The following is a 22,948-nucleotide window of genomic DNA, read 5'->3' as shown; positions in this document are numbered from 1 at the left end:
GGCCCCGCCCCCTCGATGCCGGGAGCCCCCCAGTCGTAACAATCCCAGAGGTCGCCAGACATGTGCGCGTGTCCAGGGGCAAGCTCACCTGGGTGAGAAAAGGCAGATTCACACCTTAAGGCAAGGTGTGTTTATTTGGCTTCTGCTCTTGCTGGAGTGTTCCCCCCCCCCCCCCCCCCCGGATTCGGGAGCCGTGGCAACAGCACCGGGACCCGCCCTCAGTGAAGAGCCCTCCCCAGGCGGCCACGTTTCCCCAGCAGTGACTCGACCTCCTGTTTCCTGATCCCCTTTGGCGTGCAGGGTGAGGGCGGCTGGGGGATTTGGTCCCGTGAAAATCATCACCTGCGTTCACAGAAGTCTGGGTCCCCGTTGGCAGGTCTAGGGTCAGATTTGCCAATCCTTGGAGCCCTGGAGACGGCAGTATCGGCCCCAGTCTGAGGGAAGGATTTGTAGTTCGGGGCTGCGTCCTCCTACACCATCCATCCCGCATCTTCCTGTGCGATCAGGAAGCCCCACAGACCTCCCAGGATCTCCCAGTGGGACCAAGAAGAGTCAGGGACTCTGGATGGAAAAATTGTCCAGGGCACCTGGAGAAAAAACTAAATTAAAAAAACTAAAAAAAAAAAAAAAAGTATTTGTTATTTCTACCCTTTGTTGCCAACATCAGCAGACCCCTCGGAGGTCAACACCAGCCCTGTTCTCTACCCAGTGGTGGATGCTGCTTCCCCACATTTCCCTTCACATTTTGGGGCCCATGTTTTAAGATATCTCTATGGGGTTTGCCTGGTTTTACTCACCTTTGTCCAGCCATTTCTTTCTTTCTTTCTAGCATTTTAAAATTGAGATATAATTCACATACCATAAAAGTCACCATTTTAAACGGTCCAATTCACTTGTTTATAGTATATTCACAGGGTTGTGCAGCCATCACCACTATCTAGTTCCAGAACATTCTCATCACTCCCAAAACAAGACCCCCTGCCCATTAGTAGTCAGTCCCCACCCTCCTTCCCCAGCCCCTGACAACCACAGGTGCACTCTCTATAGATTTGCCTGTTCTGGATGGGTTTTTTTTTTTTAATTTTTAAAAATTATTTTTATTTTATTTTATTATTATTATTTTTGGTTGCCTTAGGTCTTCGTTGCTGTGCATGGGCTTTCCCTAGTTGTGGCGAGCAGGGGCTACTCTTCGTTGTGGTGCACGGGCTGCTCATTGCAGTGGATTCTTTTGTTGTGGCGCACAGGCTCTAGGCGCACATGCTTCGGTAGTTGCAGCACGCAGCCTCAGTAGTTGTGGCATGTGGGCTCAGTAGTTGTGGTGCATGGGCTTAGTTGCTCCGTGGCATGTGGGATCTTCCCGGACCAGGGATTGAACCCGTGTCCCCTGCGTTGGCAGACAGAATCTTAAACCCTGCGCCACTAGGGAAGTCTGTTCTGGATGTTTTGCATCAATGGAATCACACTCTGTGTGTCCTTTTGTGTCTGGCTTCTCTCACCGAGCATCGTGTTCTCAAGGTCCATCCATGTTGTAGTGAGTGTCAGTGCTTCTCTCCTTTTCATGGCTGAGTAATATTCCATTGTATGGATGCACACATAGTGTTTATCTGTTCACCAATTGATGGACATTTGGGTTGTTTCTACGTTTTGGCTGTTGTGAATCATGCTGCTGTGAACATTTGAGTACAAGTTTTTGTGTGGACATCTGTTTTCATTTCTCTTGTAACTCCATGTTTAACTTCTTGGGGAACTGCCAAACTTTTCCACAGTGGCTGCACAGTTTAACATTCCCACCAGCAGTGCATGAGGTCCACTTTCTCCACATCTTCGCCAACACTCTTTTGTATGAGTTTTTGTTTTCGGCCATGCTGTGCAGCATGGAATCAAATCCGCGCCCCCTGCAGTGGAAGCATGGAGTCTTAACCACTGGATCACCAGGGAAGTCCCCTGTATGAGTCTTCTTTTTTTTTTTTTAATAAATTAATTTATTTATTTAGTTTTGGCTGCATTGGGTCTTTGTTGCTGCATGTGGGCTTTCTCTGGTTGCAGCGAGCGGGGGCTACTCTTCGTTGCGGTGTTCGGGCTTCTTATTGAGGTGGCTTCTGTTGTTGCTGAGCACAGGCTCTAGGCGCATGGGCTTCAGTAATTGCGGCTCGTGGGCTCTAGAGCACAGGCTCAGTAGTTTTGGCACACAGGCTTAGTTGCTCCACGGCATGTGGGATCTTCCTGGACCAGGGATCAAACCTGTGTCCCCTGCATCGGCAGGCAGATTCTTAACCACTGACCCACCAGGAAAGTCCCTGTATGAGTCTTCTTGATCCTACTATGTGTGAAGTGGTATCTCATTGTCGTTTAGATTTACATTTCCCTATTGAGTAGTGATGTTGAACATCTTTTCATCTGCTTATTGGCCATTTATATGTCTTATTTGGAGAAATGTGTATTAAAATCCTTTGTCCATTTTTTTTTTTTTGTGGTACGCGGGCCTCTCACCGTTGTGGCCTCTCCTGTTGCGGAGCACAGGCTCCGGATGCGCAGGCTCAGCAGCCATAGCTCAGGGACCTAGCCGCTCCACGGCATGTGGTATCTTCCCGGACCAGGGCACGAACCCATGTCCCCTGCATCGGCAGGCAGACTCTCAACCACTGCGCCACCAGGGAAGCCCCTTTGTCCATTTTTAATTTTTTTTTCTTTTTATTGTTCAGTGTCACTCTCTTTTTCTAAGACTTTAGTAATTTTTTTGTCCATTTTATTGTAGACTGGAGGACTCAGCTTACAACCAAGGAGTCAACTTCTAAACAGGATATTTTTGGAGAAAAGACATTTGAGGGCATAAAAATGGTAAGATTCAGAAGCGATAGATCCTGGTCCTTTGCTCTCAGTAAAGTCAGTTGGGATCAGGAGAGAAATGTGAGGCAAATGACTTTTATTCAAGACAAAATTGTATCTCTGGGGAAAGTCTTTGAAAAGTATGAATCAGGAGAAAACTAATGCAAACTTTTTCTGCCTAAAGCCAGTTGGCAAATGTTTTTGGTTTTGAGTTCTGTGGGTTTTCTATGACAGCACCTCAGGCAATAAAGGAAGGAACGTGTCCGTGTTCCAATAACCCCCTTTTCCCCTCCCAGTAACCCTTTATTTACATGGGGTTGGATTTGGTCAGCAGGCCAGAGTTTGCCGGCCCCACCCTAAACCTAACTCAAAAGTTTTTTTTCTGGAACATTCCCAGAAGTAAACATTTCCACAGACATTCCTCAGTTGGAGTGAGTGTTTGAAGGAGAATTCAGAATTAAACAGGGATCCAAAACTGACTTCCTGTAATCTGCCTCAGGAGAGCCACAAATGTGATGGAGTCTCTGGCAATGCATTCACCCTCCTCGCTTCACACACACTTACTCAGGACCCAGGCACCTCTCACACTTGCTCACACTCGCCCAGAATCAGAGACTCTGCGTCTGTGATCACAGCCGGGCTCGTGCTGGGGAAGGCCCTATGGGGCGGAAGAGCCTCCAGGAGGAGCCCAGATGTGGCACAAGCACCGGCAGGAAACTTGGGAAGTCCGTCATCCTTCCGGAAGCGCATGAGAACTCACCAGGGGGAGGCTCTGCAAGGATGCCCAGTGCTCAGAGCCTTCAGCCCACACAAAACATATTAATAATTCTACAGTGAAATGTAGAAAGAGTCATCCTAAGTGGGATAAATAATACTACAAAGTGCTGTACAAAAGTTGAGGTCAGATTTTCCCAAAAATTAATGCAGAAATGATCTTACATTACTGCAAAATGAGTTGCCAAAATTACACATTCAAAGACTTGTGGATTTTGGAATTGCAGATAAGGGTCTGGGGAGCTCTATAAAATTTCTAAACCTGTATGCACCTAATAACTTGGCCTCAAAATACTGTAAGCAAAAAAAGAGTTAAAGGAATTAAATTAAATTAAAGGAGAAACTGCAAAATTCACAGTCAAAATGGGAGATTTAGGGCTTCCCTGGTGGCACAGTGGTTGAGAGTCTGCCTGCCAATGCAGGGGACATGGGTTCGTGCCCCGGTCCGGGAAGATCCCACATGCCGTGGAGCGGCTGGGCCCGTGAGCCATGGCCGCTGAGCCTGCGCATCCGGAGCCTGTGCTCCGCCACGGGAGAGGCCACAGCAGTGAGAGGCCCGCGTACCACAAAAACCAAAAAAGGGAGATTTAGGCACAACTCTCTGAGTAAGAGGACGTTCCAGCAGTTAAAAATTAGTTTACACAGTTGTTTTTCAGGTTTTCTCATAGCTTGATCTAATGAACTTACATAAAACTATTAAACCAACAATTAGAAAGTACACAATCGTAACGAACCCACATGGAGAGTTAACGTTAAAGTAACAACATATTGGACGCATCAGGGATTGCAAGCATCCTTAAAACAATGGCTTCAAGAGGGATCTATAGGGCTTCCTTGGTGGCGCAGTGGTTGAGAATCTGCCTGTTAATGCAGGGGACACGGGTTTGAGCCCTGGTCTGGGAGGATCTCACATGCCGCGGAGCAACTAGGCCCGTGAGCCACAACTACTGAGCCTGTGCGTCTGGAGCCTGTGCTCCGCAACAAGAGAGGCCGCCATAGTGAGAGGCCCGCGCACCGCGATGAAGAGTGGCCCCCGCTTGCCACAACTAGAGAAAGCCCTCGCACAGAAACGAAGATGCAACACAGCAAAAATAAATAAATTAATTAATAAACTCCTACCCCCAACATCTCCAAAAAAAAAACACAACGTATCTATAGGGACTTCCCTGGTGGTCCAGTGGGTAAGACATCAGGCTCCCAATGCAGGGGGCCCGGGTTTGATCCCTGGTCGGAGAACTAGATCCCGCATGCATGGTGCAACTAAGAGTTCACATGCCACGGTGAAGAAGTCTGCATGCCACAACTAAGAGTACACATGCTGCAACGAAGATCCCACGTGCCTCAATGAAGACCTGGCTCAGCCGAAATAGATAAATAAATAATTTTTTCTTTTTTTAAAAGAGGGATCTATGTAGTGACAAACAGCAGTGTGGGGACTCCCCTGGTGGCACAGTGGTTAAGAATCCACCTGCTGGGGCTTCCCTGGTGGCGCAGTGGTTGAGAGTCCGCCTGCCGATGCAGGGGACACGGGTTCGTGCCCCGGTCCGGGAAGATCCCACGTGCTGTGGAGTGGCTGGGCCCATGAGCCATGGCCGCTGAGCCTGCGCATCCGGAGCCTGTGCTCCACAACGGGAAAGGCCACAGCGGTGAGAGGCCTGTGTACCGCAAAAAAAAAAAAAAAGAATCCACCTGCCAATGCAGGGGACATGGGTTCGAGCCCTGGTCTGGGAAGATCCCACATGCCACGGAGCAACTAAGCCCATGCACCACAACTACTGAGCCTGCGCTCTAGAGCCCACGAGCCACAACTACTGAAGCCCGCATGCCTAAAGCCCAAGCTCCGCAAGAAGAGAAACCAATGCAATGAAAAGCCCACGAACCACAACAAAGAGGAGCCCCCACTCACCGCAACTAGAGAAAGCCTACACGCAGCAACAAAGACCCAATGCAACCAAATAAATAAAAATTAAAAACAAACAAAAAACAGCAGTGTGACCTGATTTTGTTGGCAGGTGCAAAAACCTACTCACATGGTAAAATGGCACAGGACTCCACACACATGTAAATACACACACACACACACACACACACACACACAAATGTGTGCATGAGAAAATGGTGAAATCTGAATAAGGCCTTTGTATTGTACCAAAGCCAGTCTCCTGGTTTTGACACCACACTGCAGTTACATAAGATGTTACCGCTGGGGGAAGCTGAGGAAAAAGCACACGAGAGGTCTCTGTACTATTACTGCATCTTCCATTGACAGATGAGCAGATAAAGATGTGGTACACATATACAATAGAATACTACTTGACCATAAAAAAGAATGAAATAATGCCATTTGCAGCAACATGGATGGACCTAGAGATTCTCATACTAAGTGAAGTAAGTCTGAAAGAGAAAGACAAATACCCAATGATGTCACTCATATGTTGAATCTAAAACAGGACACAGATGTACTTACCTACAAACCAGAAACAGACTCGCAGACATAGAGAACAGACCTGTGGTTGCCAAGCGGGAGAGGGGATGGGGAAGGGCTGGACTGGGAGTTTGGGATTAGCAGATGCAGACTATAATACATAGAATGGATAAACAACAGGTCTTACTATACAGCACAGGGAACTATATTCAATGTACAGCAGTAACAATGTCCTGTGATAAACCATAATAGAAAAGAGTAGGAAAAAGAATGTATATATACACTCCTTAACATGGGAAAGAAAATAGTCACCCAAGTCCAGGAAGCACAGAGTCCCATACAGGATAAACCCTAGGAAAAACACACCAAGGCACATATTAATCAAACTAACAAAAATTAAATTCAAAGGAAAAGTATTCAAAGCAGCAAGGGAAAAACAAAAAATAACATACAATGGAATCCCCATAACGTTATCAACTGATTTTTCAGCAGAAACTCTGCAGGCCAGAAGGGAGTGGCAGGATAAACTTAAAGTGATGAAAGAGAAAAACCTACAACCAAGATTACTCTACCCAGCAAGGAACTCATTCAGATTCGATGGGGAAATCAAAAGCTTTTCAGACAAGCAAAAGCCAAGAGAATTCAGCACCACCAAACCAGCTTTACAACAAATGCTAAAGAAACTTCTCTAAGCAGGAAACACAAGAGAAGAAAAAGACCCACAAAAACACACCCAAATGGACTTCCTTGGTGGCGCAGTGGTTAAGAATCTGCCTGCCAATGTAGGGGACACAGGTTTGAGCCCTGGTCTGGGAAGATCCCACATGCCATGGAGCAACTAAGCCTGTGTGCCATAACTACTGAGCCTGTGCACAACAACAACTAAAGTCCGCATGCCTAGAGCCCATGCTCTGCAACAAGAGAAGCCACCACAATGAGAAGCCCGTGTACCATGATGAAGAATTTGCTGCAACTAGAGAAAGCCCGCACACAACAAAGAAGACCCAGTGCAGGCAAAGATACATAAATTAAATAAATTAAACAAACAAACCCAAAAGAATTAAGAAACTGGTAATAGAAACATACATATTGATAATAACCTTGAATGTAAATGGATTAAATGCCCCAAACAAAAAATACAGACTGGCTGAATGGATACAAAACAAGACCTATATATATATATATATATATATATATATATATATATATATATATATATATATATATGCTGTCTACAAGAGACCCACTTCAGACCTATGGACACATACAGACTGAAAGTGAAGGGATGGAAAAAGATATTCCATGCAAATGGAAATCAAAAGAAAGCTAGAGTAGCAATACTCGTATCAGATAAAGTAGACTTTAAAATAAAGACTGTTACAAGAGATAAGGAGGGACACTACATAATTATCAAAGGATCAATCCAAGAAGAAGATATAAGAACTATAAATGTTTATGCACCCAATATAGGAGCCCCTCAATACATAAGGCAAATGCTAACAACCATGAAAGGAGAAATCGACAGTAACACATTAATAGTAGGGGACTTTAACACCCCACTTACACAAATGAACAGATCATCCAAACGGAAAATAAACAAGGAATCACAAGCTTTAAATGACACAATAGACCAGATAGGTCTAATTGATATTTATAGAACATTCCACCCAAAAGTGGCAGAATACACTTTCTTCTCAAGGGCACACAGAACATTCTCCAGGATAGATCACATCTTGGGTCACAAATCAAGCCTCGGAAAATTTAAGAAAATTGAAATCATGTCAAGATCTTTTCTGACCACAACACTATGAGATTGGAAATCAATTACAGGAATGCAGCAAAAGCAGTTCTAAGATGGAAGTTTATAGCAATTCAATCTCACCTCAAGAAAGAAGAAGAATCTCAAACAATCTAACCCTACACTTAAAACAACTAGAGAAAGAAGAACAAAGAAAACCCAAAGTCAGTAGAGGGAAAGCAATCATAAAGATCAGAGCAGAAATAAATGAAATAGAAACGAAGAAAACAATAGCAAAGGTCAATAAAACTAAAAGCTGGTTCTTTGGGAAAAACAAAATTGATAAACCTTAGCTAGACTCATCAAGAAAAAAAGGGAGAGGACGCAAATCAATAAAATCAGAAATGAAAAAGGAGAAATCACAACTGACACTGCAGAAATACAAAGGATTATAAGACTATTACAAACAACTATATACCAATAAAATGGACAACCATGAAGAAATGGACAAATTCTTGGAAATGTACAATTTTCCAAGACTAAACCAGGAAGAATTAGAAAATATAAACAGACCTATCACAAGTAATGAAATTGAAACCGTAATTACAAATCTTCCAACAAACAAAAGTCCAGGGCCAGATGGCTTCACAGGCAAATTCTATCAAACATTTAGAGAGGAGCTAAGGCCAATCCTTCTCAAACTCTTCCAAAAACTTGGAGAGGGAGAAACACTCTCAAATTCATTCTACGAAGCCACCATCACCCTGATACCAAAACCAAAAAAAGATATCACAAAAAAAGAAAATTATAGACCAGTATCACTGATGAACATAGATGCAAAAATGCTGAACAAAATACTAGCAAACAGAATCCAACAGCACATCAAAAGGATCATGCACCATGATCAACTGGGGTTTATCCCAGGGATGCAAGGATTCTTCAATATATGGAAATCAATCAATGTGATACATCACATTAACAAATTAAGGAATAAAAACCATATGATCATTTCAATAGATGCAGAAAAACCTTTTGACAAAATTCAACACCATTTATGATAAAAACTCTCCAGAAAATGGGCATAGAGGGAACCTACCTCAACATAATAATGGCCATATATGATAAACCCACAGCAAGCATCATACTCAATGATGAGAAACTGAAAGCATTTCCACTAAGATCAGGAACAAGACAAGGATATCCACTCTTGCCACTCTTATTCAACATAGTTTTGGAAGTCCTAGCCACAGCAATCAGAGAAGAAAAAGAAATAAAAGGAATACAAATTGGAAAAGAAGAAGTAAAACTGTCACTGTTGGGCTTCCCTGGTGGCACAGTGGTTGAGAGTCTGCCTGCCGATGCAGGGGACACGGGTTTGTGCCCCGGTCCAGGAAGATCCCACATGCGGCGGAGCGGCTGGGCCCGTGAGCCATGGCCGCTGAGCCTGCGCGTCCAGAGCCTGTGCTCCGCAATGGGAGAGGCCACAACAGTGAGAGGCCCGCATACAGCAAAAAAAAAAAAACAAAAAACTGTCACTGTTTGCTGATGACATGATAGTGTACATAGAAAATCATGAAGATGCCACCAGAAAACTACTAGAACTAATCAATGAATTTGGTAAGGTTGCAGGATACAAAATTAATGCACAGAAATCTCTGGCATTCCTATACACCAACAATGAAAAATCAGGAAGAGAAATTAAGGAAACACTCCCATTTACCATCGCAAGAGAAAGAATAAAATACCTAGGAATAAACCTGCCTAAGGAGGTGAAAGACTCATACTCAGAAAACTATAATACACTGATGAAGGAAATCAAAGATGACATAAACAAATGGGGAAATATACCATGTTCTTGGATTGGAAGAATCAATATTGTGAAAATGACTATAGTACCCAAAGCAATCTACAGATTCAATGCAATCCCTATCAAACTACCAATGGCATTCTTCACACAATTAGAACAAAAATCTTACAATTCGTATGGAAACACAAAAGACCCTGAATAGCCAAAGCAATCTTGAGAAAGAAAAATGGAGTTGGAGGAATCAGGCTCCCTGACTTCAAACTATACCACAAAGCTACAGTAATTAAGACAGTATAGTACTGGCACAAAAAGAGAAATATAGATCAATGGTACAGGATAGAAAGCCCAGAGATAAACCCATGCACATATGGGCACCTAATTTATGACAAAGGAGTCAAGAACATACAATGGAGAAAAGACAGCCTCTTCAATAAGTGGTGCTGGGGAAACTGGACAGCTACATGTAAAAGAATGAAATTAGAACACTACCTAACACCATACACAAAAATAAACTCCAAATGGATTGAAGACTTAAATGTAAGACCAGACACTATAAAACTCTTAGAGGAAAATATTGGAAAAACACTCTTTGACATAAACCACAGCAAGATCTTTTTTGACCCACCTCCTGAAGTAATGGAAATAAAAATAAAAATAAACAAATGGGACTTAAAACCTTTTGCACAGCAAAGGAAACCATAAACAAGACAAAAAGACAACCCTCAGAATGGGAGAAAATATTTGCAAGTGAAACAACAGACAAAGGATCAGTTTCCAAAATATACAAACAGCTCATGGAGCTCAATATCAAAAAAACAAATAATCCAGTTAAAAAATGGGTGGGGGCTTCCCTGGTGGCACAGTGGTTGAGAGTCCGCCTGCCGATGCGGGGGACACGGGTTCGTTCCCCAGCCCAGGAGGATCCCACATGTCGCAGAACGGCTGGTCCCGTGAGCCATGGCCGCTGAGCCTGTGTGTCCGGAGCCTGTGCTCTGCAACGGGAGAGGCCACAACAGTGAGAGGCCCACGTACCGCAAAAAAAAAAAAAAAAAAAAAGCCGGAAGACCTAAGACATTTCACCAAGGAAGATGTACAAATGGCCAAGAGGCACATGAAAAGGTGCTCAACATCACTTATTACTAGAGAAATGCAAATCAAAACTGCGAGGAGTTACCACCTCACACTGGTCAGAATGACCATTATCCAAAAATCTCGAAATAGTAACTGCTGGAAAGGATGTGGTGAGAAGGGAACCCTCTTGCACTGTCGATGGGAATGTAAATTGATACAGCCACTATGGAGAACAGTATGGAGGTTCCTTAAAAAACTAAAAATAGAACTACCATGTGACCCAGCAATCCCACTACTGGGCATATACCCTGAGAAAACCATAATTCAGAAAGAGGCATGTACCACAATGTTCATTGCAGCACTATTTACAATAGCCAGGACATGGAACCAACCTAAATGTCCATCAACAGATGCATGGATAAAGAAGATGTGGCACATATATACAATGGAATATTACTTAGCCATAAAAAGAAAAGAAATTTAGTCATTTGTAGTGAGGTGGATGGACCTAGAGTCTGTCATACAGAGTGAAGTAAGTCAGAAAGAGAAAAACAAATACCATATGCTAACGCATATATATGGAATCTAGGGGAAAAAAATTGGTACTGATGTACCTAGTGGCACGGCAGGAATAAAGAGGTAGACATAGAGAATGGACTTGAGGACGTGGGGTGGGAGGGCAAAGCTGGGGCGAAGTGAGAGTAGCATCGACATATGTACACTACTGAATGTAAAATAGATAGCTAGTGGGAAGCAGCAGCATAGCACAGGGAGATCGGCTCTGTGCTTTGCGATGATCTAGAGGGGTGGGATAGGGAGGATGGCAGGGAGGCTCAAGAGGGAGGGGATATGGGGACATGTGTATGCATATGGCTGATTTGCTTTGTTGTGCAACAGAAACTAACACAGTATTGTGAAGCAATTATACTCCAGTAAAGATGTATTAAAATAAAAAGATACATGTACCCCTATGTTCATAGCAGCACTATTTACATTATAGCAGCACTATTTACAGTAGCCAAGACATGGAAGCAACCTACGTGTCCATCAACAGATGAATGGATAAAGAAGATGTGGTACACACACACACACTGGAATACTACTCAGCCATAAAAAAAATGAAATAATGCCATTTGCAGCAACATGGATGGACCTAGAGATGATCATACTAAGTAAGCCAGAAATGAACTTATTTACAAAACAGAAACAGACTCACAGACATAGAAAACAAACATGGTTATCAGAGGGGAAGGTGGGGAGAGATTAATTAGGAGTTTGGGATTAACAGATACTACTATACATAAAATAAATAAAAAACAAAGTCCTACTGTATAGCACAGGGAACTATATTTAATATCTTGTAATACTCTATAATGGAAAAGAATCTGAAAAAGAATATATACATGTATAGATAGATAGACAGATACATGTATAACTGAATCACTTTGCTGTGCACCAGAAACTATCACAACATTGTAAACCAACTATACTTCAATAAATAAAAAGCTTTGTACTTTAGCACTTACATTTTGATCTATAATTCATCTCAAAATAATTTTTGTTTATAGTGTGAAATTGGGATTAGAATTTATTTATATATGGATTTCCAGGTGTTGCAGAACAATTTCTACCTTGTATTGCCTTTTGGCAAAATTAATTGAACATATATGTAGGGTCTACCACTGGATTTTTAAATTCCATTTCATCCATCAATTCAACTATCTTTTAAAAAAAATTTTTAAATAAACTTATTTATTTTTGGCTGCATTGGGTCTTCGTTGCTGTGCTTGGACTTTCTCTAGTTGCGGCGAGCGGGGGCTACTCCTTGTTGCGGTGTGTGGTCTTCCCATTTCGGTGGCTTCTCTTGTTGCAGAGCACGGCCTCTAGATGCACAAGCTTCAGTAGTTGTGGGACGCGGGCTCAGTAGTTGTGGCTTGCAGACTCTAGAGCACAGGCTCAGTAGCTGTGGCGCGTGGGCTTAGTTGTTCCACGCATGTGGGATCTTCCCGGACCAGGGCTCGAACCCATGTCCCCTGCATTGGCAGGTGGCTTCCCAACCACTGCGCCACCAGGGAAGCCCAATTCAACTGTCTTTATGGCAATACAACACTGTCTTGATTACTAGATGTATTAGTTTGTTGGGGAAAACTAATTGGAAGTATTTAGGGATGTGAACATTGCCTTCAATTTTGACTTAGATATAAATAGTAAATATGCACTGTCAATTGAGAAGGAATGCACAACCTAAAAGTTGAGAATTACGCCTTTCAGATAGGTCTAAGGGACTGCTCCAAAGAGATAACGGAGGGGCCAGAATATATATGAGTTTTGTTTTTTTTTAAATTTTATGTAGTTTATTTATCTGGTTGCGCTGGGTCTTAGTTGCACCAGACGGGCTCCTTAGTTGTGGCAGGCACTCTTAATTGAGGCATGCATGTGGGATCTAGTTCCCCAACCAGGGATGGAACCCTGGCCCGCTGCATTGGGAGGGCGGAGTCTTAACCACTGGACCACCAGGGAAGTCCCATATGAGTTTTTGCAAAACAAAAAAATTCCCAGGTAGTCAGAACAGCTAATTAAAGGAAACCAGACATCTTTTAAGTTAGTGAATTTAGCACTTTTCTAGGTAAGGGAAGATGCGGAGTCTGGGCTTATTTTTATTTTTTGAACTTTATTAATTTAAGTATAGCTGATTTACAGTGTTGTGTTAGTTTCAGGTGTACAGCAAAGTGATACAGTTATGCATATATATCTATATCTATATTCTTTTTCAGATTCTTTTCCATTATAGGTTATTACAAGATATTTAGCATAGTTCCTGTGCTATAGAGTAGGTCCCTGTTATTTTATTCTTTTTTCTTTTAAGACGCTATGCTAGTTTTGCAATACTGTACTTGTTTTGTGTGTGTGTGTGTGTGTGTGTGTGTGCGCGTGCGTGTTTTAGTTTTGGCTGTGCTGGGTCTTCACTGCGGCATGCGAACTCTTAGTTGTGGCACGCGGGATCTAGTTCCCCGACCAGGGATCGAACCGGGGCCCCCTGCCTTGGGAGTGGGGAGTCTTACCCACTGGACCACCAGGCAAGCCCCTCTATTCTGTTTTAGTCTGGGCTGATTGAAATAATTCCTTTCCTATGCACCTTAACCATCTAGGGCCAGTATCCTGCTTTTCTCCATCCTGAATCGCCCCAGGGTGCACCGCTGAGGGCGGCTGCAGGGGCTGCTGGTTGGCCAGGCTCAACGTCCTTTGTTTATTGATGGGGCAGGCAACATTCTTAGTCCAGGACAGGCACTGTCAGGGCTGCCTGAACACCTGCGTTTTGAGCACAGATGGGTTACAAGATGACTTCCATATAAGGGAGTGAATTGAGCATAACATGAACTTCACATTTGTTTGGGTGCAGTTTTCTCCGAGGGAAACACTAAGTGAGCTTAAGAAACTGTACGCAGGGACTTCCCTGGTGGCGTGGTGGTTGAGACTCTGCCTGCCAATGCAGGGGACACGGGTTCGAGCCCTGGTCCGGGAAGATCCCACATGCCGCGGAGCAGCTAAGCCCGGGCACCACAACTACTGAAGCCCGCGTGCCACAACTACTGAGCCTGTGCGCCACAACTACTGAAGCCCGTGTGTCTACAACCCGTGCTCCGCAACAAGAGAAGCCACCGCAATGAGAAGCCTGTGCACCACAAGGAAGAGTAGCCCCCCGCTTGCCGCAACTAGAGAAAGCCCGGGCGCAGCTACGAAGACCCAATGCAGCCAAAAATAAAATTAATTAATTAATTAATTAATTTTTTAAAAAAGAAAAGAAACTGCACACACTCGGTTGAACAGAGCCTGATAAGAACACATAGACACATACACACCACAGGAAAGGCTTTTCAGGATAATTCCAGGAATAGTTTCTGAGATTTCAAAGGCGGCAGAATTACACCCAACCCTACTTAGTAATAAATAATAGATGATACAAGTTATGAAGAATTACCACAAAATTCAGGGTGGTGGTGACCGCTGGGGTCTGGGGGAGTAGCAGTCAGGGTGGGGCACCCTCAAAAGACCAGGAGTTGCCTCAGTCTGTTCATAAGTGTGGGTGCCCAGTCTATGGTGCCCATTTATTATTTATTCCTCAAGCTTAGCAAGTGAAAAAAAAAAGCACAACCTAAATGTTGAGAATTATGTTTTATTTGGCAGATGTTCTGAGGACTCAAGCCCAGAAGACAGCTTCTCAGATCACTCTGAGGGACCGCTCCAAAGAGGTAAGGGAGGAACCAGGGTACAGAGAAGTTTTGCAACAAAACCCAAGTAGTTGGAACAGCAAAAAGATTACTGTTAATTAAAGAAAACCAGGGAGTTCCCTGGTGGCCTAGTGGTTAGGATTTGGACTTTTCACTGCAAAGGCCTGGGTTCGATCCCTGGTCCGGGAAGCATCCCGCATGCCACTCAGTGTGGGCAAAATACAAAAAAACAAATTAAAAGGAAAAAAAAAAAAAGAAATCCAGACATCTCAAGTTAATGAATTTAGCACTTTTCTGGGTATGTGAAGATGCAGGAGTCTGGGCTCATTGAAATCATTCCTTTGCTGTGCACCTTGACTGTCTAGGACCAGTATCTTGTTCTTTCTAATCCTGAGTCCCCACCCCCCCGCCCCCAGTGTGCACCGTTTTGGGGGGTGGCTGCAGTGGCCGAGGACTTGGCGGGCAGCAGCCCCTTTGTCTCCATCCTGAGTTCCCTCCTGGCTCACTGTTGGGGCTTGGGGGCGGCGGGGTAGGGCTGGTAGTGGCTGATGGCTTTATGGCCACAGCACCCTTTGTCTGCTGATATGGCAGGCAACATTTTTCATTCACAATCTGAACACGATTTTTTTAACTTAAAATGATTAAACGTAGCGTACAACATTTAGTGCATTCTTTTCTGAGTGCCACGTATTGTACTTCTCCATAATATTTCAAAGGCGATTTTAAGCATGAAACAATATCCAGTTTTCCAATATTTTCTTCACCATATTAGGTCACCCCCTCCCAGTTTTTTTTTTTTTTTTTTTTTTTGCGGTACGCGGGCCTCTCACTGTTGTGGCCTCTCCCGTTGCGGAGCACAGGCTCCGTCCCTCCCAGTTTTGATTCCAATCTTGGTTTGGAAGAGCTTCTAAAATCTTTCATTCCGGTCCCTTGAAACTTAATCATTGTTTTGTTTTTGTTTTTTACAGATGTAAGGGCAAATCAAATTGAGAACAAGAGCCCTAACTCTCCCTGTTGAAAATAAGGAAAGAGATTTATCCCTTCTCCTTTTGGTAGACCATTTTCTTTAGAGAACGTGTGGTGGGGTAAATTCTTTCTCTGTCCTTTGAAATGTAAATAAACCTTTTTAAAAACTAAATAAGGCTCTTGCGAGCTTTACCACCCGGGAGTCTTTCGGGAGGACCTGAGAGCCTTCTCCCTGAAATGCAGTTGTCAGGGGAGCTCGTGCCCCTCTGGGCAAAACTCCCTCCTGTCCTAAAGGTAAAAGTGGGTTTTGCCTTTGAATAAAGTCAGTTAACTAACACAGACGGTCACCCAATTACCAGGAGGAGTGAATTTGAACTAAGCGTGACCGATGCTCTCGGGGTCTCTCACCTGAGGACTGGTTATGGCTTATCTTGAGAACAGGTATTCATGAGTTGCATCCATTTAGCTCCAAAAGGAGACGAAATGTTTTTCTGTTTTTGCAACCTCTTAGCGGATTGCCTGCGATGTGCCTCACATTTTGGCTTAGTGCTATCAATAATAAAAGTTTTTTTTTAAATTTTTATTGGAGTATAGTTGATTCACAATGCTGTGTTAGTTTCTGCTGTACAGCAAAGTGAATAAGTTATACATTTATCCACTCTTTTTTAGATTCTTTTTCAATATAGGTCATTACAGAATATTGAGCAGAGTTCCCTGTGCTATACAGTAGGTCCTTATTAGTTATCTGTTTTATATATAATAGTGTGTGTATGTCAATCCCAATCTCCCAATTTATCCCTCCCCCCTTTTCCCCGCTGGTAACCATAAGTTTGTTTTCTACACCTATGACTCTATATCTGTTTTCTTTCTTTTCTACATTTGTGAGAGGTTTTCTGGGTTGGCAGGAGGTCTTGTTTTCAACTCTTTGTGAATTAAAAATGCTACTTGTCGGGAATTCCCTGGTGGTCCAGTGGTTAGGACTCGGTGCTTTCACTGCTGGGGGGCCCGGGTTCAATCCCTGTTCGGGGAACTAAGATCCCAAAGCCCTGCGGGGCAGCCAAAAAATAAATAAAAATAAAAATAATTAAAATGCTGCCTTCCCTATCAGTAAACAAAGGACGTTGCAGCCATCACATGACAGCCACCCCTGAAGGGGAGCCCCGAGGGAACTCAAGGTGGAGACAGGATGTCCCCCAGCAAGCTGTCAGCCTCTGCAGCCACCCCCCACCCTCCAATGATGCACCCTGAGGACACTCAGGATGAGAAAGCCCAGGATACTGGCCCCAGATAGCTGAGGTGTATCTTGGAATTTAAAAAGCCACTAGCCTTAACTGTCTCTTCCTCTTTTATCTGAATTGCCTGATCCCGAGGCGCTCTCTCCCTCCCTCTCTCTCTCTCTCTCTCTCTCTCTCTCTCTCTCTCTCTCCCCCTCTGTCTCTCTCTCCCCCATCAACCTCGCCTCCTGCTGCTTCCCCTTTCCCAGCAAAGGAAGACAGAAAATCAGAAGCAATCACAGCTCTCTTTATGGAGAAACCTGTTACAGGGAGAGATGAACTGTCCTTGGTGCTTAGGTGCACACCCTTGGACCAGAGCAGAACTTAGAGCTTTAGCTAAGGAATTTCCCAAACCTAGTCAAGATCCACCGGGATTTGCTAAGGAGTTTGAGTTAACCATCCGAACCTATGAGCCCAGCTTTGCAGATCTATATCAATTAATATAGCTGTTAGTTTCCGAAAGTAAAGCACAGGAGTGGATAGAGAAAGCAAGCTGAAAGACACCCTTAGAGAATTTCCATCTACGTAGCCCGCAGACTGGAGCTGAATGCAGGCAGTTGGCTGGTAAACTACTCAGACTTATCCCAGGGCTTTCCCCCAAAGCCTTAGACTGGGCAAAGATTCAGCAATGTAGACAAAGACCAGAGGAATCAATCGCGGATTACTATGAGGGCTTCGAGAAAACTTCGAAACAATATTCAGGCGTGACACCTGACTCATTCTCTAACCACCAAAATGATCCTCTACTTAACCCTGCCTTTTTAGAAGGCATAGATGGTGAATTGGCTACTCTATTTTATTATTATTATTTTTTTCTTGAAGTAGAGTTGTTAATTTCTGCTGTACAGCAAAGTGATTCGGTTATAAGTATATATACACTCTTCTTCATATTCTCTTCCATTATGGTTTATCACAGGATATTGAATATAGTTCCCTGTGCTAGACAGTAGGACCTTGTTTATGCATCCTATATATAATAGTTTGCATCTGCTAACCCCAAACTCCCACACCTTCCCACCTCCACCCCCTTCCCTTGGCAACCACAAGTCTGTTCTCTATGTCTGTGAGTCTGTTTCTGTTTCGTAGATAAGTTCATTTGTGTTGTATTTTACTTTATTTTTTAATTTTTGGCTGCACCACGAGGCTTGTGGGATCTTAGTTCCCTGACCAGGGATTGAACCCGGGCCCTCAGCAGTGAGAGCATGGAATCCTAACCACTGGAGCTCCAGGGAATTCCCTGTGTCATATTTTAGATTCCACATATAAGTGATATCGTATGGTATTTGTCTTTCTCTTTCTGGCTTACTTCACTTAGTATGATAATCTCTGGGGCCATCCATGTTGCTGCAAATGGCATTATTTCATTCTTTTTTATGGCTGAGTAATATTCCATTGTATATATATACCATATCTTATTTATCTAGTCATCTGTCGATAGACATTTAGGTTGTTTCCATGCCTTGGCTATTGTAAATAGTGCTGCTATGAACATAGGGGTGCATGTATCTTTTTGAATTACAGTTTTGTCTAGATATATGCCCACGAGTGGGATTGCTGGCTTACCTGGCAACTCTATTTTTATTAACTGACAATCTTTTATCTCCTAGGATTGACCTTCGAGAAAGCCCAATGGATAATTCTGATTTTATATTACTCACTGATGGTTCACGTCTACAAGGACCTCAGGAAGGTACCAGGCTGGCTATGCCATTGTTTCTCCAGTGTCTATCTTTGAAAATGGTCCCTTGCCTTATATCTCTTCCACCCAACAGGCTGAATTAATAGCACTAATAAGAGCCTGTTTGTTGGCAAAAGGAAAATTTGTTAATATTTACACAACTAGTATGCTTTTGGAGTGGCATATGATTTTGGTATGCTTTGGAAACAAAGAGGACTTTTTTTTTTTGGGGGGCCTCGCTGCATGTGGAATCTTAGTGCCCCAACCAGGGATCGAACCCATATCCCCTGTATTGGAAGTAGAGTCTTAACCACTGGACAGCCAGGGAAGTTCCAAAGAGGACTTTTTAACATCCTCAGGACCGTGTATCAAAAATGGGAAACAGACACAAATGAACCTATCTACAAAACAGACAAACTCACAGACATAGAGAATAGACTTGTGGGGACTTCCCTGGTGGTGCAGTGGTTAAGAATCCGCCTGCCAATGCAGGGGACACGGGTTCGAGCCCTGGTCTGGGAAGATCCCACATGCCGCGGAGCAACTAAGCCCATGCGCCACAACTACTGAGCCTGAGCTCTAGAGCCCTCGAGCCACAACTACTGAGCCCGCGTGCCACAACTACTGAAGCCCGAGCGCCTAGAGCCTGTGCTCCGCAGCAAGAGAAGCCACAGCAATGAGAAGCTGTACACCGCAACGAAGAGTGGCCCCCGCTCGCCACAACTAGAGAAAGCCGGAGTGCAGCAACAAAGACCCAACACAGCCAAAAATAAATAATAAATAAATAAATAAATTTATTTAAAAAAAAAGAGAGAGAGAGAATAGACTTGTAGATGCCAAGGCAGAGGGGGTGGTGGAGGAGGGATGGGTTGGGAGTTTGGGGTTAGCAGATGCAAACTACTATATATAGAATGGATAGACAACAAGGTCCTACTATATAGCACAGGGAACCATATTCAATATCCTGTGATAAACCATATTGGAAAAGAATATATGTATAAAAAAGAATGTGTATATATATATATATATATATGCATAACTGAATCACTTTGCTGGACAGTAGAAAGTAATACAACATTGAAAATCAGCTATACTTAAATTTAAAAAAATAGGAAATAAGTAGTGGAGTTACTAGATGCAATTCTTTTTTTTTTTAAATTTATTTAAATTTGAGTCTTTGTTGCAGCCCTCGGGCTTTCTCTAGTTGCGGCGAGCAGGGGCTACTCTTCGTCGCGGTGGGTAGGCTTCTCATTATGGTGGCTTCTCTTGTTGCGGAGCACAGGCTCTAGGTGCGTGGGCTTCAGTAGTTGTGGCACGTGGGCTCAGTAGTTGTGGCTTGTGGGCTCTAGAGCGCAGGCTCAGTAGTGGCGCACGGGCTTAGTTGCTCCACGGCATGTGGGATCTTCCCGGACCAGGGCTCGAACCTGTGTCCCCTGCATTGGCAGGCGGATTCTTAACCACTGCACCACCAGGGAAGTCCCTAGATGCAATTCTGCTACCAAGGGCACTTGCCATTGTGAAGGCATCAGATCATTCTAAGGGTGACACTGCAGAAGCAAAAGGAAATTCTCTAGTGGATAACACTCCCAAGCAGAAGCTTTACAAACCAACAAGGACCAACTAACCACTGCCTTTCCCTTTCAGCCTCCCAGTAACCTTACTGACATATTGTTCAAGTTTCAGAGAATGGTACCAGACAAAGAAAAAGACACCTGGACACAGAATGCAGGAAGATTCAACTCCAATACAGAGCTGTGGATAGGCCCAAAAGGGAAGCCTATCCTTCTGTTTGGAGCTCAATATCCTATTTTACAATATACTCATGAGTTAAACCGTTGGAACCCAGATAAGATGGTGTTATGGGGTAAACAATATTTTTGGAAGCCTTCTTTTACTATAGCTCCAAAGGTCTGTTCAGGATACAGTCCTTGTCCCAAATATAACCCATGGAAGCCAATCCATTGTTCTCAAGGACATTTTTCATTACCTGTGGGTCCTTTTGAAGTATACCAGGTTGGTTTTATACAAATGCCTCCTTCCCATGGTCATCAATATGTTCTTGTTATGATTTGTACGTTTTCACACTGGGTTGAGGCATTCCCATGTAGATGTGCCACAGCACAATCAGTAGGGAAATTGATTTTAATATTTATTTATTTGTTATTTTTATTTATTTATTTTTGTTGCGCCGGATCTTAGTTGCAGCATTCAGGATCTTCAGTTGTGGCAAGCGGGATCTTTAGTTGAGGCACGTGGGATCTTTAGTTGCGGTATGCGGACTCTTGGTTGTGGCATGCATGCAGGATCTAGTTCCCTGAACAGGGATCAAACACGGGCCCCCTGCATTGGGAGAGTGGGGTTCGATCCCTGGTTGGGGAACTAAGATCCCACAAGCCGTTTGCTGTGGCCAAAAAAAAAAAAAAGATAGTGATTGGTATGGAGCATTTTGGGTCAGGTGACCAGGAATATAATGGGTCGCACCTAATGGGACTCGATGGCTTTGTGGGTTCAACCTATGGCCCTGACTTCTGCCATGATGGATAGGAAGATGTACTTTGGGATTCCCTTAGACGCAACCCCAGCAAATTTACCATCAATATGAGCCCGATGAACCAAAAGATCTGTGTCTCACTGGTAGGATCACTTAACAGCTATTTTGTGCCTTCAGTAGGACTGGAAGATGTAATTTCCCACAGTGAAGTCTTAACAGAATTCACCATAAGGCCTTAAATGATAGTAACCAGGCTATTAGCCTACTGAATTCTGAGGTCTCTGTAAGGTCCGTTGGCCCGGGTGAAAGGAGGCCCCGGGGGGTAAAAGAAAACATCGACCAGTATGAGGTAGGAGAGGCATTGGGACATAATGACCTCACCTGTTCTGGGAATCAACAAGAGACTCTAACTTCCTGCCCAGAAATCAATGGGGCTGATGGGAAGGGAAAATGGGCTTACGCCCCACAACAGACCAACCAACACCTGGCCCTGCTGTATCCTCACCAAATAAGGAATTACCCTGTATAGCAAACCACCCCCTCCCCTTGCAAGCCGCCTTCTGCTTTTACCCCAATAAAAATCCCCCTCATCCAGTACTGGACGTGACTTCTCTGGCCCCTTTCTTTCAGACCAGTGAACCTCGCCCAGGAGCGCTCCCTAATAAAGCTCACATGAAGCTTTCCTTTGTTTCGCGGTGCCGTTTGTTAAGATCCGACCTTACAGTCTCTATGATGAGGAAAGCTGTGTTACAAAACCATATGGTCCTTGATATCCTTACAACATCTCAGGGAGGCACCTGTGCCATAATTCAAACTGAATCCTGTGTTTTCATACCAGATGAATACTCCAATATAATACATTTAATAAGCTACCTGAAAAATCAGATTGCTGCCTTAGAGGACCTACTTCCTAGCCTTGGTGAACTTTTGGGAAGCTGGTTTTGCTCTGGAAGCTCATGGCTTAAATCCCTACTTGTGACTTCATTAATGTTACTAGGTATATTACTTATATCCTGTCTATTTTATAAGATTGTTGTCTCTTACATTACCCAGTATGTAACCAGGCCTCCAACAAAATTGATGATGGCTAAACATCTTGAGGAAATAGATCTCGTTTATAACACTAGACAGAACAATTGTAATAGTGTAATTCTAGGTATGGGAAAAAGCAACAGGGGAAAACATTTCCTGGATCATAGTAAACTAGTAAGACAGGTGATCCAGAGAATTTTAAATTATCAACAGGGCCCCATCTGGGACTTCCTTGGTGGCGCAGTGGTTAAGAATCCGCCTGCCAATGCAGGAGACACGGGTTCGAGCCCTGGCCCAGGAAGATACCACATGCCGTGGAGCAACTAAGCCCTTGTACCACAATTACTGAGCCTGAGCTCTAGAGCATGTGAGCCACAACTACTGAGCCCACGTGCCACAACTACTGAAGCCCACATGCCTAGAGCCCGTGCTCTACAACAAGAGAAGCCACCGCAATGAGAAGCCCATGCACCACAACGAAGAGTAGCCCCTGCTCACCGCAACTAGAGAAAGCCTGTGCAGCAACAAAGACCCAACACAGACAAAAAAAAAGTCATTACATTTCTAATCACTATGGAAAAGAGGTTGAGGATTTAATTTAAAAGATAATGTGTCGGGCTTCATTGGGTGCAGTGGT

General features: G+C 43.8%; 1 long non-coding RNA gene across 1 annotated transcript; it reads left to right on the top strand.

Annotated features, from left to right (window-relative positions):
- Positions 1–2,776: 2,776 nt before the first annotated feature.
- Positions 2,777–15,955, top strand: LOC132518735 (uncharacterized). Its single transcript, XR_009539939.1, has 4 exons — positions 2,777–2,838; positions 11,642–11,813; positions 14,827–14,891; positions 15,839–15,955. It is a non-coding gene; the product is annotated as an uncharacterized LOC132518735 (long non-coding RNA).
- The last annotated feature ends 6,993 nt before the right edge of the window (positions 15,956–22,948 follow it).

The sequence above is a fragment of the Lagenorhynchus albirostris genome, chromosome 3, assembly GCF_949774975.1.
Source record: "Lagenorhynchus albirostris chromosome 3, mLagAlb1.1, whole genome shotgun sequence".
Taxonomy (NCBI): domain Eukaryota; kingdom Metazoa; phylum Chordata; class Mammalia; order Artiodactyla; family Delphinidae; genus Lagenorhynchus; species Lagenorhynchus albirostris.
This window is presented reverse-complemented; position numbering and strand designations above follow the sequence as displayed.